This window comes from Lactuca sativa, chromosome 8 (assembly GCF_002870075.4).
Source record: "Lactuca sativa cultivar Salinas chromosome 8, Lsat_Salinas_v11, whole genome shotgun sequence".
Taxonomy (NCBI): domain Eukaryota; kingdom Viridiplantae; phylum Streptophyta; class Magnoliopsida; order Asterales; family Asteraceae; genus Lactuca; species Lactuca sativa.
In genome coordinates this window covers 122,970,592-122,986,028 of record NC_056630.2, presented here as the reverse complement: position 1 = coordinate 122,986,028, position 15,437 = coordinate 122,970,592, and positions in this window count along the sequence as shown.

Below are 15,437 nucleotides of genomic sequence, written 5' to 3'. Positions count from 1 at the left end.
GATTACACATTATTCATTGTATACTGTTTCAGCTATCAACTTTATTCTTGAATTTGAAACAATAGTTGTCCCATGCTCCAAGCATGTACACTATGTTTTCTAAACACAAGTCATGCCATACACCAAGTATGCATACTATGTTTGTCTATGATCTTTACTTTGTGAACTAGATCAATTGAACATTACCTCAATGATTCTCTTTTCACACTCCCAAACCCTTACTGCAAATGCAAGAATTCCAAATTCATGCCATTTACTGTAATCTGTTAGATTCTAAACTTATATGCATTGATCTTCTTGTAATGATTATGCACAAAGTCAGAAAGACTTGACAACAAACATTACAGAGCATTCCAAAGGAGATCAACTCCTTGGAAACATCCTTCTTGCATTAAGTTTCCTTAATCTTACACAGATTGAAAATTCTAACTTTGAAACATTTCCAGATTCCATTTTGACTATCACTTCTGCACAAGAGTTGCCTCCTTACAGATTGTGTCAATATGGTCCTTCCAGAATTATCACTATACTTCCAACTGTCCTTGAGCAACCAATCTTTGGTAAACCTTAGATTGTCCTCGACAATTGTTTAATCCTTTTAGTCATATCCAGTTCTAAACCTTTTCCCTTCTTAATGCCCCAGAGATTTGGAAAATTTTAGAACGGATGATTATAGCACATGTAATCGATCCTATATCCGAAGCATATGGGACACGATTCATGATGTCTCACATAAAGACTAAACCAGTCTTTTGCTATAACATTTCCATTTCAATTTGCCAAGTTCTCATAATTCAGATTATGAAAAGGGATGCCGTAATCATAATCGAATTTTAGAACGCAAATAATGGACCCATATACAGAATTTCCTTATGTTGAGCCATTCCAACATGAAATTCATATATATATATATATATATATATATATATATATATATATATATATATATATATATATATATATATATATATATATCCTTGACTAAATGATTAAAACCTCACGATCTAAGCTTATAGATTTGAGATGAAGCATAATTTCCTCTCCCTTAATTATAGCAAAACAACTTTTTCCCAATTGAAACTTTTGTTTTCTATAATTAACATTGCTAGCTTGCAATACTTATCTTAATTATCATGCTCCCACTAACATGATGATTATTAGCATAACACTTATGCTCCCACTAGCTTTGACATGTACTCAGAAATCAGCTGGACTTCTAGAAATCAATACTTCATTGACTTTCTTACCAAAGTTCAGATTTCTGATACTAGATTGTTTTGATAAAACTTTATCAAAATCATACACCTTTCCTTAGATAGCACACTTGTGTGTCTAAACAATTATGAAGAGGTATGCCGTAATCATAATGGTTAGACCTTTTTGCCACTTCTCACAAGTCCATATTAGTGTGCCGGTTAACCACACGCGCTCCACTAACGACTTTGAGAATGCAAATATCACAATTGCTATCTAGATAAAATCTACTTAGTGAAAGTGTTTCCTCACCATCATTTTCATGAATCGGAGAGAAACCTTATGACACTTAGATTTTTATGGTGTATGAGTTCTTATCCATGTGAATTGTCAAAACCATAGACACAAGACAAGGATGATGACAAATCCAAAACCATATGGATTGAACTCAATCTTAACTTCTTGCCACCTGGCAGCTCAAGGGCCTACCATTGCTTCCAAGTTGTTGTGCAACCAACTGAGAACTCTAAGAACTCATATGCAAAGCCAACTTTAACTGGAATGGGCACAGAATATGTCAACACGATAGGTTGTAAACCTCAAGTCGTGTGCTAGTGAAGAACTTCAGGTTTTATTCTTGATTAGTTCTTGAGACTTTCAAGACCTTTAAGACTCCCAATGTCCTCTTGACCTATAAGACTCCCTTGTCAAATATCCAAGAGATAGTGCGGATTCTAATCAAGAAAAACACTTTACCCAATTGGCCTAAGTTGGTCTTTGTTTTATCCAAAACATCACAACTTACCAATTTCAAATGTACAAGAGTAGAAAACTTTTACTCTTACATTTGACAAGTGTTTTAAACCTTCTTTAAGACATGTCACTCAAATGACAATCTTGGAGTATGACTCTAAGACTTGTATTGGAACGAAGTATGACTCATCTTCTTGATTTAACCATTTCAACAATTCAAGTTCCTCTTCTTAGTCATAAGAATGCACTAAGATTTCCTTAGAGAACTAATTTTGATATGGTTTCTTAATCATTAAGATGATCACAAAACTGATACTAAAGTACTCTCTCATCTTTTCAGATTTGAGAAACTTTTATCCTTCTGCCTTATTTGATTCTTCTTATCGATCTTTAGTGGTGGACTTAATCAGTGCACAAGAATGTGTACTCGATCCCTAAGTCCTTTACTTGACTCACACATCCATGTGAACAAGTAATTAGTCTTAATTTTCCAAAACTTGAAAGTTCTCATTCATCATGCTATACAACTTGCATGATTCCAAGTTCCGGTCCAATTGAAACTTGGGTGATGAGAATCTTTCCTTATTTGGTAAATTTAGACATTACCACAAATGAAAGAATCAATTTCATACTTCCACTCTTGCTACTAATGGAATCTTATAAGCAACAAAAATTTCCACAGATGCCATTGTAAGGATATTTTAAAATAAATAAAATCAAAAATTTCCTTTTATTTTAAAACTTTGCGGAAAAACTTTCCTTACAATCCATATGAAAACTTGTTGTTATCTATTCCTAAGCAATATCTCATAACTCCTAAGAAGTAGCTCAAGAATCCGATTTTTCAAACTATGCGATAGAAATCCATCTACGCGATCAGATTCAGCATATTCTTCCTTTAAGTTTCTTCACTTTTCTTTCATTCTTAAAACATCACCATGTGACCCAGTCACATCATGTATCAAGAATCTCAGAATAGAAACTTAACAGAGTTAGATAGTGGACTTTACCTGAAGTAGAGTCAAACTTATTGACTTTAACATCCTTAGGTAAATTTTGGCAGCTTCGCAACCAATGCCCCTTTCTTTGGCAATATAAACATATGGACCCTTTGATAAAGACACACAGGACTATCACAGACTTAGTTTTTCTCTTTACCATTTGGTCAACCGAATTGACTATGGCCGATCCCTTTCCATTGGGAAGAGAGAGCTTTACTGGATATCCAATGTCATTATTGTCAATGTCCATTAAGTTTTAGGAAGTTGATCTTGGCAAACAGATAAGATCATTAAGGGTCTTGTCATAGTCTGTTACATAGGTGTCCCAAAGGAACTCACTATGTGACTTAGAAAGTGATTGAACCACCAACTTTCTCAAGACTTTGACACCCAACTCTCCCGGCTTGTCAATATGTGACTACATCTCCAAGATGTGCTCACACCTTGCCTTGCCAATAGGGCTTGAGTGACCTTAAACTTTTCAAGAACTTGTGGGTTGGGGAGAATAATTTGAAGAGGTGAAGAAGTATGATATCCATGGGACATCATCTTCATTCGGAAAGCTTGTTTCAAGAGATTCGGAAGATCATAGGTGTCTAAACCAGACATCTTTTGGGAGATATTCAAGATAGTTGATCTTAAGTCCTTAATATGACACCCAATATGAAATATTAAGGCTAGGACCCAACAAACTATTTTACAACTTAGAAGAGGTATGCCGTAATCCAAGCTATAAAATATTTAAAGGTAGGTGAATGACGATTCACCAATTTCCACCAAGATAAACGAAATGTATAATTAGGTTTTAATTGGTTTTGAAACTCCTAGATCTTTGAGATTCATTGAACTTTTCAAAGGCATGTTTCAATCTCGAGTGTGCCCTTCAGGTTTTGTGACTGGGATGCCGAGGATCACAAAACAAGGTGTGAAGTAACCATGCAAATCACTTGGTACCCTTAATAAATTACCCCTCAATCGATGTGCCGGTTAACCACACACGCTCCATCGATACTATGATAAATATTAAGTCACCCTTTACCTACCTTGTTAAGTCCAAGTTAGTGTGCCGGTTAACCACACACGCTCCACTAACGACTTAGACAAAGTGTAAAGTGCAATTTCATGGATTAGCACCTTATTCACATTTTTCCTAAGTAACTAAGATTGGGTATTATTAAGAGTTTAGTTACTTAGTATTATCATTAATACTTTTAATGAAGGGAGAATTCTAGTCCTGTCAAACCCGTTCGGCTAACGACCCTCCACCAGTCAAGCAAGCGGTGGGTGAGAGTGGACACCCATTAAGTTGCCATTTTATAGGCAACAACCTTATACCCACCTTATAGACCGGCTTCGTGAATGAGGCGTACTAGCGGTAAGACTGACTTTACTCTTATACATATATATATTATTAACTTATAATATTATAAAGTATAAGGGTTGAATTTTAACTTTTTGAAATTCTAAGGGCTAACTTGGAATTAAAGTATTCATAAGTGAAAACTTTACAAATTCCAAAACTTGAGGGCAAGTTTTGAAACTATTCAAAACTAATTAATTCCATAACTTATGTGTTTAAAGTAGTTTTAATCCAAAAACTCTTCAAGTTCCATAACTTGAGGACAAGTTATGGAAGACTTTAAACTAATAAAAGAATTAACTTTTCTTTATTTTATAACTTATGGAATTAATTAAGGTTACACTTTTTTTTTTATTTTATTTTATTAAATGAAGAGACTCTTGGTCCTCCATAACTTGAGGACAAGTTATGGAGTCATAAAACCATTTAATTAGAACTAGACTCTTCATTTTGTAACCTTTGCCAATTTTTATGAGTTTTATGATTCTTAAATGTGACTTTTCATATAACTTGAGGACAAGTTACAAAAACACATTTTTGAATCAATTCTTAGATTAATTTGGATTAAAACCAACTATCACATAATTTTCATCATTAATCCAAATTCACTCATAAAACAAGATAACACAAAAAACTTTTGGTGATCCATAACTTATTCTTAAGTTATGTAATCCTTTAAAACATTAACACCAAATTTTGTAACTCCAAAAAAACTTTGAATCAAATTTTTTTTTTTAAAACCTTTTCAAATCCATAACTTATGGAGGTTTCAAAAAAAAATAAAACTTTTTAGATCAAACTTTTAAAACTAATAAAATAATCATATTATTTTATCTTTTATTAAATTTGACCTAATTCAACTCATAAAGCAAATTATTCAAATTTTACAAATAATTAGTTTTTCACAAGAACAAGTAATTATCTTAAAATTTGACAAACTTCATGGTTTTTTTTTTTCAACTTTGAAAATAAAATATTTGCATCAATATAACAGAAAACAACCCGTGGCTCTGATACCACTGTTGGGTTTTGAGCATTCTAACACTCCTAAGTGTACATGCAACCCTAAATACCTTGGATCTATGTTTTCTCTATTATACATGCAAATAAGAACTTCCAAGGTATTATCCTAATCTAGCATACAAAACAATAACTATAGCAAGATAGAATACATACCTCTTTGATGTAGAAAGTCTTCATGAAGCTTGAGTGCCTAGTGCCCCAAGTGTGACACCTCAAATGGAATCACAATCATCAAAACACTTGGAATGACTTGAGAGAATTCTACACTCATCAAAATCGGCTAGCCCTTTCTTGAATACTACTAGTGGCCGATTTTTCCTCAATAATAAGATGCTTATATAGTTACACAATTAGGGTAAACTCTTAATTGTCATGGCTTTCCATTTCCTTGGATCCATGGGTACAAATACACCATGGAGCATCCATGGACCATCCTATGGGTTTTAGCCCAACTTGATTATCCATGGAGCATTAGCCCACTATACAATTATGGATGATTTACACAATCAACCCATATATTTAATTAGTCTTCTTTTGATCACTTAATTAATCCTAGATTAATTCTTGATCAATACTAATTAAATAATCTTATTATTCTTATCATTAATATACTAGAACTTATAATATATTAATAACCATAAGTGTCTTATTTCTCTCATTCAAGTGCATGATGGTATGCAACCCAAATGGACCATGCCGGGTCGGGTCAATTCTTACCAAATATAGTTATGGACTTAGACATTAATCCAACACTATATGTGTTTGTATGCCTTGTATGATTTCCATGCTTATATGTATGCTTATATGTGTTTTAATGTTGGATCTAGCCATTAAACCCCTCAAAACCGAGATATAACTCATGTTTTATGATATTAGCTTCAAATATGTTCCTACATAATAAGTGGTACTAGATAAATAGCCAAGTGGTTAGCAACAATTTTCTTTAAGCTAAAAACACACATTTTGGGCCAAAAATGTGAAAAATACAAAATTAAGGGCCCAAAATGACATTTTACAGATTCTGATGGTTGAAATGTGCCAAAACAGTTTTCATAAAACTATTTCTGGAATTCTATTCAATTAGTGGACTAAAAACATAAATTTCAAGCCTATTGGGCTAAAAATGTAAATTTCGGCCCAATAAGGCCCATTATGCGAATTTTTCTGTTTTGAAGGGCCAAAACTGTGAAATTCTGTAAAACAGTGGACTATAAGTGTCCCAAACCCTTTTCAAAGGTTTAAAATGCTTTTTAACTTTAAAAAGGACCAAAGTTGCAAAAATTTTCCATTTTGGGCCAAAATTGTCAAAATTGCGAAAAGATGGGCTAAAACCGAGAAAAACTGCATTTTTAGGGACTTAAACTGTTTTCTTTGAAAAATATGCTGGAAAATATTAATTTCAATAATTTTTGGTGTTAAAATGTCAAGAAAATTAGTTTAAGGACCAAACCGGGAAATACTTAAATAAAAGGGTTGAAAATGTAAATTTTACAAATGATGAGGGGCTGAAAACAGAAATATCTCAAGGCTGATTCAATATGTACAATGTGATCAAATAATGACACCTCAACTATCAACGAAATACAATTCATTACAATACCAAAAGTCGTTGCTAAACGAATTGGCTCGGTCTCGAGCCAATGGAAATCTACAACTACTAACTCTTTGATTCATACAAATAACGACTGGTAATACATATACATGCGAGTGTGCACAGACGTCTACGCACCATCTTCGGGCCCCAAAAGTGTAAAATCTTGTTTGTTGGGCCTAGCTAGCCCAATGACCTGATCTTAAGGCCCGAAGACATTTTTTTACTACGAAGTGTTGAGTTTTACCGACTTGGCACAACGTAGGGTGACTTTCAATGGCTTGTACCATTGGACCCCAAGGGCCATGGTGTTGCTAGAAAAGTCTACACATTTTACGAGGCGGGTCGGGGACCCCTCGCACACATTTTTCCCCAGCCGGTTAATAGAGTTACCGGGGTCTTCGTGACCTCTTTCTCTTCGGATGTGGGACCACTCATAGTCCGGGCGATTGGATAACGTGATTAGTACTGACGACGCCTTCGGGAATCGTTGGTATATCTATAAACCGGGCATTTGTGTAATGCGGGTTTGTAGTAAATAATCAATGCTCGAGAACCTTCCAACGTCGCTTGGGACCGATACTACTATTTTTGTAATGGTTTCAACGCAACTCAATGGATTTCAAAAGAACTAGGGGAACATCGGGTTTCCCTAGGGTTTTTATCACATACAGATTTTAAACGCATACATCTTAAAGAAACAATTTTTGCAAGTATAGAAACAAACAAGCATACCTATGGATCTTCACAAACGTTTTTGAAAGCTTTTCTTTTCAGAAAATATCGGATTTTCTGGTGGTTTTTCAAACAATATAAACATTCGATTTCAAACACTACTTATGAACTCACCAACATTTCATATGTTGACGTTTTTCAAAATACTTGTATTCTCAGGAAACCAGTGAGTCAGGGGAAAACATGCTCAGTGACGGTTGCAGTTTATTTTTGAATGAACCAAACAATATTAATTTTTGGAAATGTAATATCTCAAACAATGTATGACATGTAAACACTACTGGTTGTATTATGTTGATGAATGGTGACGAATGTTGTTTTGTTTCATATATATTCAATGTTATGGTATTCAATTGAGTCACGACAGCCCCCGGACGTTTCCGCCGTCTGGTTCGGGGGTGTGACAGGTTGGTATCAGAGCTTTGTTTATAGTGAACTAGCATGTCGAGCCATACATTGATATGCAACTATAAACCAAAAAGAAGGACTAACATAACTCTGAACAAAACAAATAAATAAAATACACTTGCCTGCATTAGGAGTAAGGACCTAACGCTGAATCAAACACCATAATGCTGGTATCTCGGTTAACTCGGGACTGTCCTTAGTGATACCAAGGAGCGAATGTAGCCTGATCAACTACATTCTCTCCAAGGTAAAACTAACACATGTCTTGATGAGATCGGAATAGCCAGGGAACCTAAAAATTTTACCCTATATCACCCAAAAAAAAGAGAATATTTGCTTAGTCTGTGTAATAGTCATAGTACCCTAGGAATAATGTAGCATAATTACGTACTCGCGCAGACAGCATGGCTGGTTTTCATCACCCGGGAGACCCCTACTTCCCTAATCAGGGAAACAACGGGTGGCTAGAGGAGGAGCCTGAGGAAGAGCCTGAAGAAGAACCTGAGGAGGACCCCGAAGAGGAATCAGATGGGGAACCGGAAGCAGAAGTCGAGGGCGAGCCTGCCGAACCCGAAGAAGACGAAGAACCTTTCGAAGAGGAGCTCGATGACAGCGAAGGGGGTGATTCGGATGCAGAGTCCGAGGTCATCGACCCCCCTTACCCGATCAGGGTACCCGCTTATCGTGTGGGACCCACTGGACCTACCCCTCCTTGGGGCATGGATCTTTGGAGATGGAGCAGACATCAGGGACAGCGACCCCCGTTTGGCATGTCACGGGAATTCTTTGACTTGAGGGACGGAGGACCGGCCGACCGAGCCCTACCGGTCATGGTGAGACGGTTACGGGACACCGGCGACCTTGCTCAGGACACTGCTGATCAAGTACGCCAGCTGTGGACTAGAGTCGAGCGTGCGGAACAGGAGACGCGTGACGTCCTCCGGGAGTTTCACATGAGGCAGGTAAGGTGGGAAGCTCGACTTCAGGATGCAGAACGCTTGGTGACTCGCTTTCAGGGAGCGTCCACATCTTCGGCACCACCTCCTGACGCAGCTCATCGCGGTTAGGGATAGACCTATCGTAGTAGGATATTAGTAACTATGTTATGTACTCCGGCTCTATGTTTAAGTGACTACACTACTCATGGAGTCGTTATGCTGTCGGATTAGTGCTCCTACGAGCAAATTTTCTTGTACTAAAAACGGATAATATTAATGAACTTTTGTGTGTTCCGCTATGATATTCACAGTTGTTATGTGTTGAAGTTGTTATGATTATATGCTTGATGATAGTAATGCTTAGGATCGTACCCTACACCTAGTTAGTAGGATCATAACCTCACCAAAACCACGTACACTCAACATCTTTCCGTTTCATGACAGAAAGATGCCTCGCCCAGCTACTCGCGGAAATCCCGAACCAACCCCGCCGGAAGTTGACTCCACTGCCTTCCAGGCAGCTGTGTCTGCTGTGGTCACGGCAGCTATGGCACAACTTCACCGAGGAAACAATGGAGGAGGCAATGGTCAAGGCTCCGGAAGTTCGAACAACGGGACGAATCAAGGGCTCACTAAAACGTGCACCTACAAGGATTTTGCGAACGCGAAACCCCGAACTTTCAACGGCACTGGGGGAGTGATCGCCCTAAAGCGATGGATCGAGAAGGTAGAGTCGGTATTCGAGATATGCGAGTGCCCCGAGCAGATGAAAGTGAAGTTCGCGGCCTGCACCTTCGTGGATCAAGCACTCACTTGGTGGAATGGTCACATAGAAGCTATGACACTCCCTGTCGCCAACTCTATTCCCTGGGCAGAGATGAAAGAGATGTTGACGGCTGAGTACTGCCCCCGAGGCGAAATACAGAAGATGGAGCAGGAACTATGGAACCTCACGGTGCAGAATGGGAACATCGATGCTTACATATCGAGATTCAGCGAACTATCTCTGTTGTGCCCGGGTATGATCACATCAGAGGGGAAGAAGATTGAACGATTCATTTGGGGATTGACATCCCCCATTCAGGGGAACGTGATAGCTGCTAACCCTGAAACGTTCGACAGCGCGAAGAGATTGGCAAAGAGGCTCTATGATCATAACCACAAAAAGGGCGAGAAACCGGTAGAGACTGAGAAGAAGAAGGAGAGCGATGGTAAGAAGGGATGGAACAACAAGAGGAAGGGGCGCCAAGGTCCCGAGACCTCTAAAAAGCAGCAAACGGTGGCAGTTCACGCTGTCACTGCGCCGGTACCAGTCACATCACATGCTCCAGCCTCAGCTACTTCAAATACTTCAAGACCCTATTCCGGCACTCATCCCAAATGCAACAAGTGCGGTTTCCATCACCAAGGAGAATGTAGGGAGTTCCATTGCACCAGTTGCAACCGAAGGGGACACACTGCAAAGTTCTGCAGGACTTATCCTTCTCAGAACCAGAGTCAGGGAAACAACCAGAATAACAACAACAATCACCGCAATGCCAACAACACCAATACCAGCGGCAACAACGCAGGGCCTAGCCACACCTGTTTCGGGTGTGGAAGGACGGGACATTTCCGTCGAGATTGCCCTAACAACAACAACAACTCCGGAAACAGAGGAGCAGGAAGAATGCTGACTATGGGTCAGAGTGATGCAGTTCAAGATCCCGCAGTTGTGACCGGTACGTTTCTCCTAAACCACACTTATGCATGCATCTTATTTGATACCGGAGCAGAGCGAAGTTTCGTAAGCGAGAAGTTTAAACATCTATTAAAACAACAACCCCAAAAGCTAAATGAAACCTATACGGTGGAAATGGCCAATGGGAAAACCGAATCCACTAGGGAAATCTACACTGGATGTACCCTAACCCTTAACCAGCACGTCTTTCGAATAGATCTGATGCCAGTGTCAATTAGGAGTTTCGATGTGATTATCGGCATGGATTGGTTAAGCCCCCACCATGCTGAGATTATGTGCCACGAGAAGGCCGTTCGCCTTCGTCTCCCAAATCACGAAACCCTAGTAATTTACGGAGACAAACCCAGCACGAATCTCCGCCTCATCTCATGCATCGAAGCACAAAAACATCTGCGAAAGAACAATCTAGCGTTCTTGGCCCACATAGTGGACAAGACAAAAGAAGAAACTAGCATCCAAGACATTCCGGTAGCGTGTGAATATCCGGACGTGTTTCCCGAAGATCTTCCAGGAGTACCCCCAGAGAGACAGGTTGAATTCCGAATCGACCTCGTTCCAGGAGCAACTCCCCTCGCTAAATCACCATATCGACTGGCTCCTGCTGAAATGCAGGAATTGTCCAGCCAACTCAGTGAGCTTCTGGACAAGGGATTTATCCGACCTAGCTACTCGCCATGGGGAGCTCCGGTGCTCTTTGTCAAAAAGAAGGACGGATCTTTCAGAATGTGCATCGATTACAGAGAGTTGAATAAACTCACTGTTAAAAACCGCTACCCACTCCCACGAATCGATGATCTATTCGACCAGCTCCAAGGAGCTAGCTATTTTTCTAAAATAGACCTACGGTCCGGATACCATCAACTCAAGGTCCGAGAAGAAGATATTCCTAAAACCGCTTTCCGAACCCGCTATGGACATTACGAATTCGTCGTAATGCCCTTCGGTCTAACAAACGCACCCGCCGCATTTATGGACCTGATGAACCGAATCTGTCGACCGTTCTTGGACAACTTCGTCATTGTGTTTATCGATGACATCCTCGTCTATTCTCGAAGCAAAGAGGAGCATGGCCAACATCTTCGACAAGTCCTAGAAACGCTGCGATCGGAAAAGCTTTACGCCAAACTCTCCAAGTGTGAGTTCTGGCTTCGGAGTGTGAATTTCTTAGGCCACGTAGTTAGCCAAGACGGAATTCATGTGGACCCTTCTAAGGTCAAAGCTGTGGAAGGATGGGCAACTCCGACTACGCCCACAGAAATTCGTCAATTTTTAGGCCTAGCAGGGTACTATAGAAGATTCATCCAAAACTTCTCGAAAATCGCCAAGCCACTTACCTTGCTTACGCAAAAGAGTGTGCCATTCAAGTGGACAGACCGACAAGAGATTGCGTTTCAAACCTTGAAGCAAGCTCTTTGCAGCGCTCCTGTACTATCTCTACCTGACGGAACGGAAGATTTTGTAGTTTACTGTGACGCGTCGAATCAAGGCTTAGGTTGCGTTCTCATGCAACGTGGAAGAGTGATAGCGTATGCGTCCCGTCAACTAAAGGCGCACGAAGTAAATTACACAACCCATGACCTAGAACTGGGAGCTGTGGTCTTCGCTTTAAAAATTTGGAGGCACTACCTGTACGGTACAAAGTGCACCATCCTTACGGACCACAAGAGCCTCCAGCACATCTTGAATCAGAAGGAGCTGAACATGAGACAACGAAGATGGGTGGAATTGTTAAACGACTACGAATGCGAGATCAAGTACCATCCAGGCAAGGCCAACGTGGTAGCTGACGCATTAAGTCGAAAGGAATACACAAATCGACGTACGAAAACGCACTCGATAACCATTCAGTCTCATCTGACCACTCAAATTGCATCAGTCCAGGCAGAGGCTATGAAAGCGGAAAATAGAACTAGCGAGGCATTGCGCGGAATGGAGAAGAACCTGGAAGTCAAAGAGAATGGGGTATACTACTTCATGAACCGTGTTTGGGTTCCAAAAATCGGAGGATTCAGGGAGATCGTTATGAAGGAAGCCCACAAGACACGATACTCCATTCATCCTGGTTCGGACAAGATGTATTTGGACATTAAGCAGCACTATTGGTGGCCTAACATGAAGGCGGAAATCGCAACTTATATTAGTAAGTGCCTTACGTGTGCCAAAGTAAAAGTGGAATACCAGAAACCTTCTGGATTGTTACAGCAACCGGCAATCCCTGAGTGGAAATGGGAGGGGATTTCTATGGACTTCGTGACCAAGCTGCCCAAGACGTCGGACGGATTAGACACCATATGGGTAATAATCGACCGACTGACGAAATCTGCCCATTTCCTGCCCATCAAAGAGTCCTATAAGATGGAGAGGCTGACGCGTTTGTACCTACGAGAGATTGTAAGACTTCATGGAGTGCCAAAATCCATCATCTCGGATAGGGACAGTAGGTTCACGTCACGCTTTTGGCAGTCGCTCCACAAGGCCATGGGAACTCATCTTGATATGAGCACCGCGTATCACCCACAAACAGACGGTCAAAGCGAACGAACCATTCAGACGCTTGAAGATATGCTTCGTGCATGTGTGATCGACTTCGGAAAGTCTTGGGATACCCACCTACCGTTGATCGAGTTTTCATATAACAATAGTTATCATTCGAGCATTAAGGTGGCCCCTTTCGAAGCACTGTACGGGCGTAAATGTAGATCACCGTTATGTTGGGCTGAAGTAGGTGACACCCAGCTAGCTGGAACACATACGTCGGATAGGGCAATGACAGGACCGGAAATCATTCGCGAGACCACAGAAAAGATTGTCCAAATCAAAGCTCGATTACAGGCATCGCGCGACCGGCAAAAGAGCTACGCCGATAAACGGCGAAAGCCCTTAGAGTTCCAGGTCGGTGATCGAGTATTGTTGAGGGTCTCACCCTGGAAAGGGGTTATACGTTTCGGAAAACGAGGAAAGCTAAACCCACGGTACATTGGACCTTTCGAAATCGTCGCCCGAATAGGTCCGGTAGCCTACAGACTACACTTACCCCCGGAGCTAAACGGTGTGCACCCCGTGTTTCATGTTTCTAATCTGAAAAAGTGCCTATCAGATGGAACTCTCGTCATTCCTCTTGACGAAATCGAAATCAATGAGAATCTCCTGTTCGTCGAAGAACCAATCGAAATCATGGACAGGGAGGTGAAGCGTACTAAACAAAGTCGCATCCCGATCGTGAAGGTTCGGTGGAACGCAAAGCGTGGGCCAGAATTCACGTGGGAACGCGAAGACCAAATGAAGCAGAAGTACCCTCACCTATTCTAGTTTTCTCAAATCTAGCTTTCAAACAGAATTTCGGGACGAAATTCCCTCTAACGGGGGGATGATGTCACAATTGTAAATTTTGAGCCATGTAATCTATACATTCAAGTTAATGTGAATCAAAAACTTTAATCAAATACAAGATACAAGTACTATAAATAGTCATCAAACAATTGGAGACCCTAGAAGTTCTTATTAAGTCTAATTTAGGCTAGAACTTCCTTATTGGATCCAAATGGGCCAATAAGCTTCCAATTAGACTATCATGGGCTTAGAACCCTAATTGGGCTCTAATTGGACCCACACTTATTTATTTTAACATTTTAGGTCATGTTGGGCCTAAAATTAAATAAATTAAAAGCCTTGATATATGAATAACCTAAGACTAGTTCAAGAAAAACATAAAAATCCTACTACATTCTCTTAAGCTTAAAACACACCCTAATTACCACTAATATTGGGCTTAAGGGCCAAAAGGCCCAAAAATCTTTTTTTTTCTTTCAAATTCTCGGCCCAAGGCCCACACTCAAGGAGAAATGGAAGAGTTGACTATTTGCTTGCCACCTCATTATTACCCAACATGTCTCCATGCATCTTAGTCCATATCTCCATGCAAATCACTTCAAAAGTCATTTCTTCTTCTCTCCTCTCTCACTCTCGGCCAAGCATCATCACACACACCAAAATATCTCAACTTTCTCCCTAGAACACTCAAAGAACTCTCCTTCCCTCCCCTCTCCAAAGATCTCGAAATTTAGGGACTTTCCAAGAGGATTTTGCAAGTAAATCATCATCTAAGGTAAGATTATTCATAGATCTATGGTTTAAATTCTTTTGTTATCAAAATCTCTTCCTAATCCATGTAAAACCCGTGATCTTGCACCCTAGAAACCCTCCTAATCTCGAAAAGTTCATCAAGGAGTGCAAGGGCCAAAAATCACTTCATTTCTTCCAATTTTCTTCAAGAACCGAAACTACCCACTCAAGGTGAGATTCATACCCCTATTTTCTGTTTTTAAGAGTTTTTGTGGGGGGGAATACAAGTGAAAGTGTAGATCTATATGTGTTTGTATGCCTTGTATGATTTCCATGCTTATATGTATGCTTATATGTGTTTTAATGTTGGATCTAGCCATTAAACCCCTCAAAACCGAGATATAACTCATGTTTTATGATATTAGCTTCAAATATGTTCCTACATAATAAGTGGTACTAGATAAATAGCCAAGTGGTTAGCAACAATTTTCTTTAAGCTAAAAACACACATTTTGGGCCAAAAATGTGAAAAATACAAAATTAAGGGCCCAAAATGACATTTTACAGATTCTGATGGTTGAAATGTGCCAAAACAGTTTTCATAAAACTATTTCTGGAATTCTATTCAATT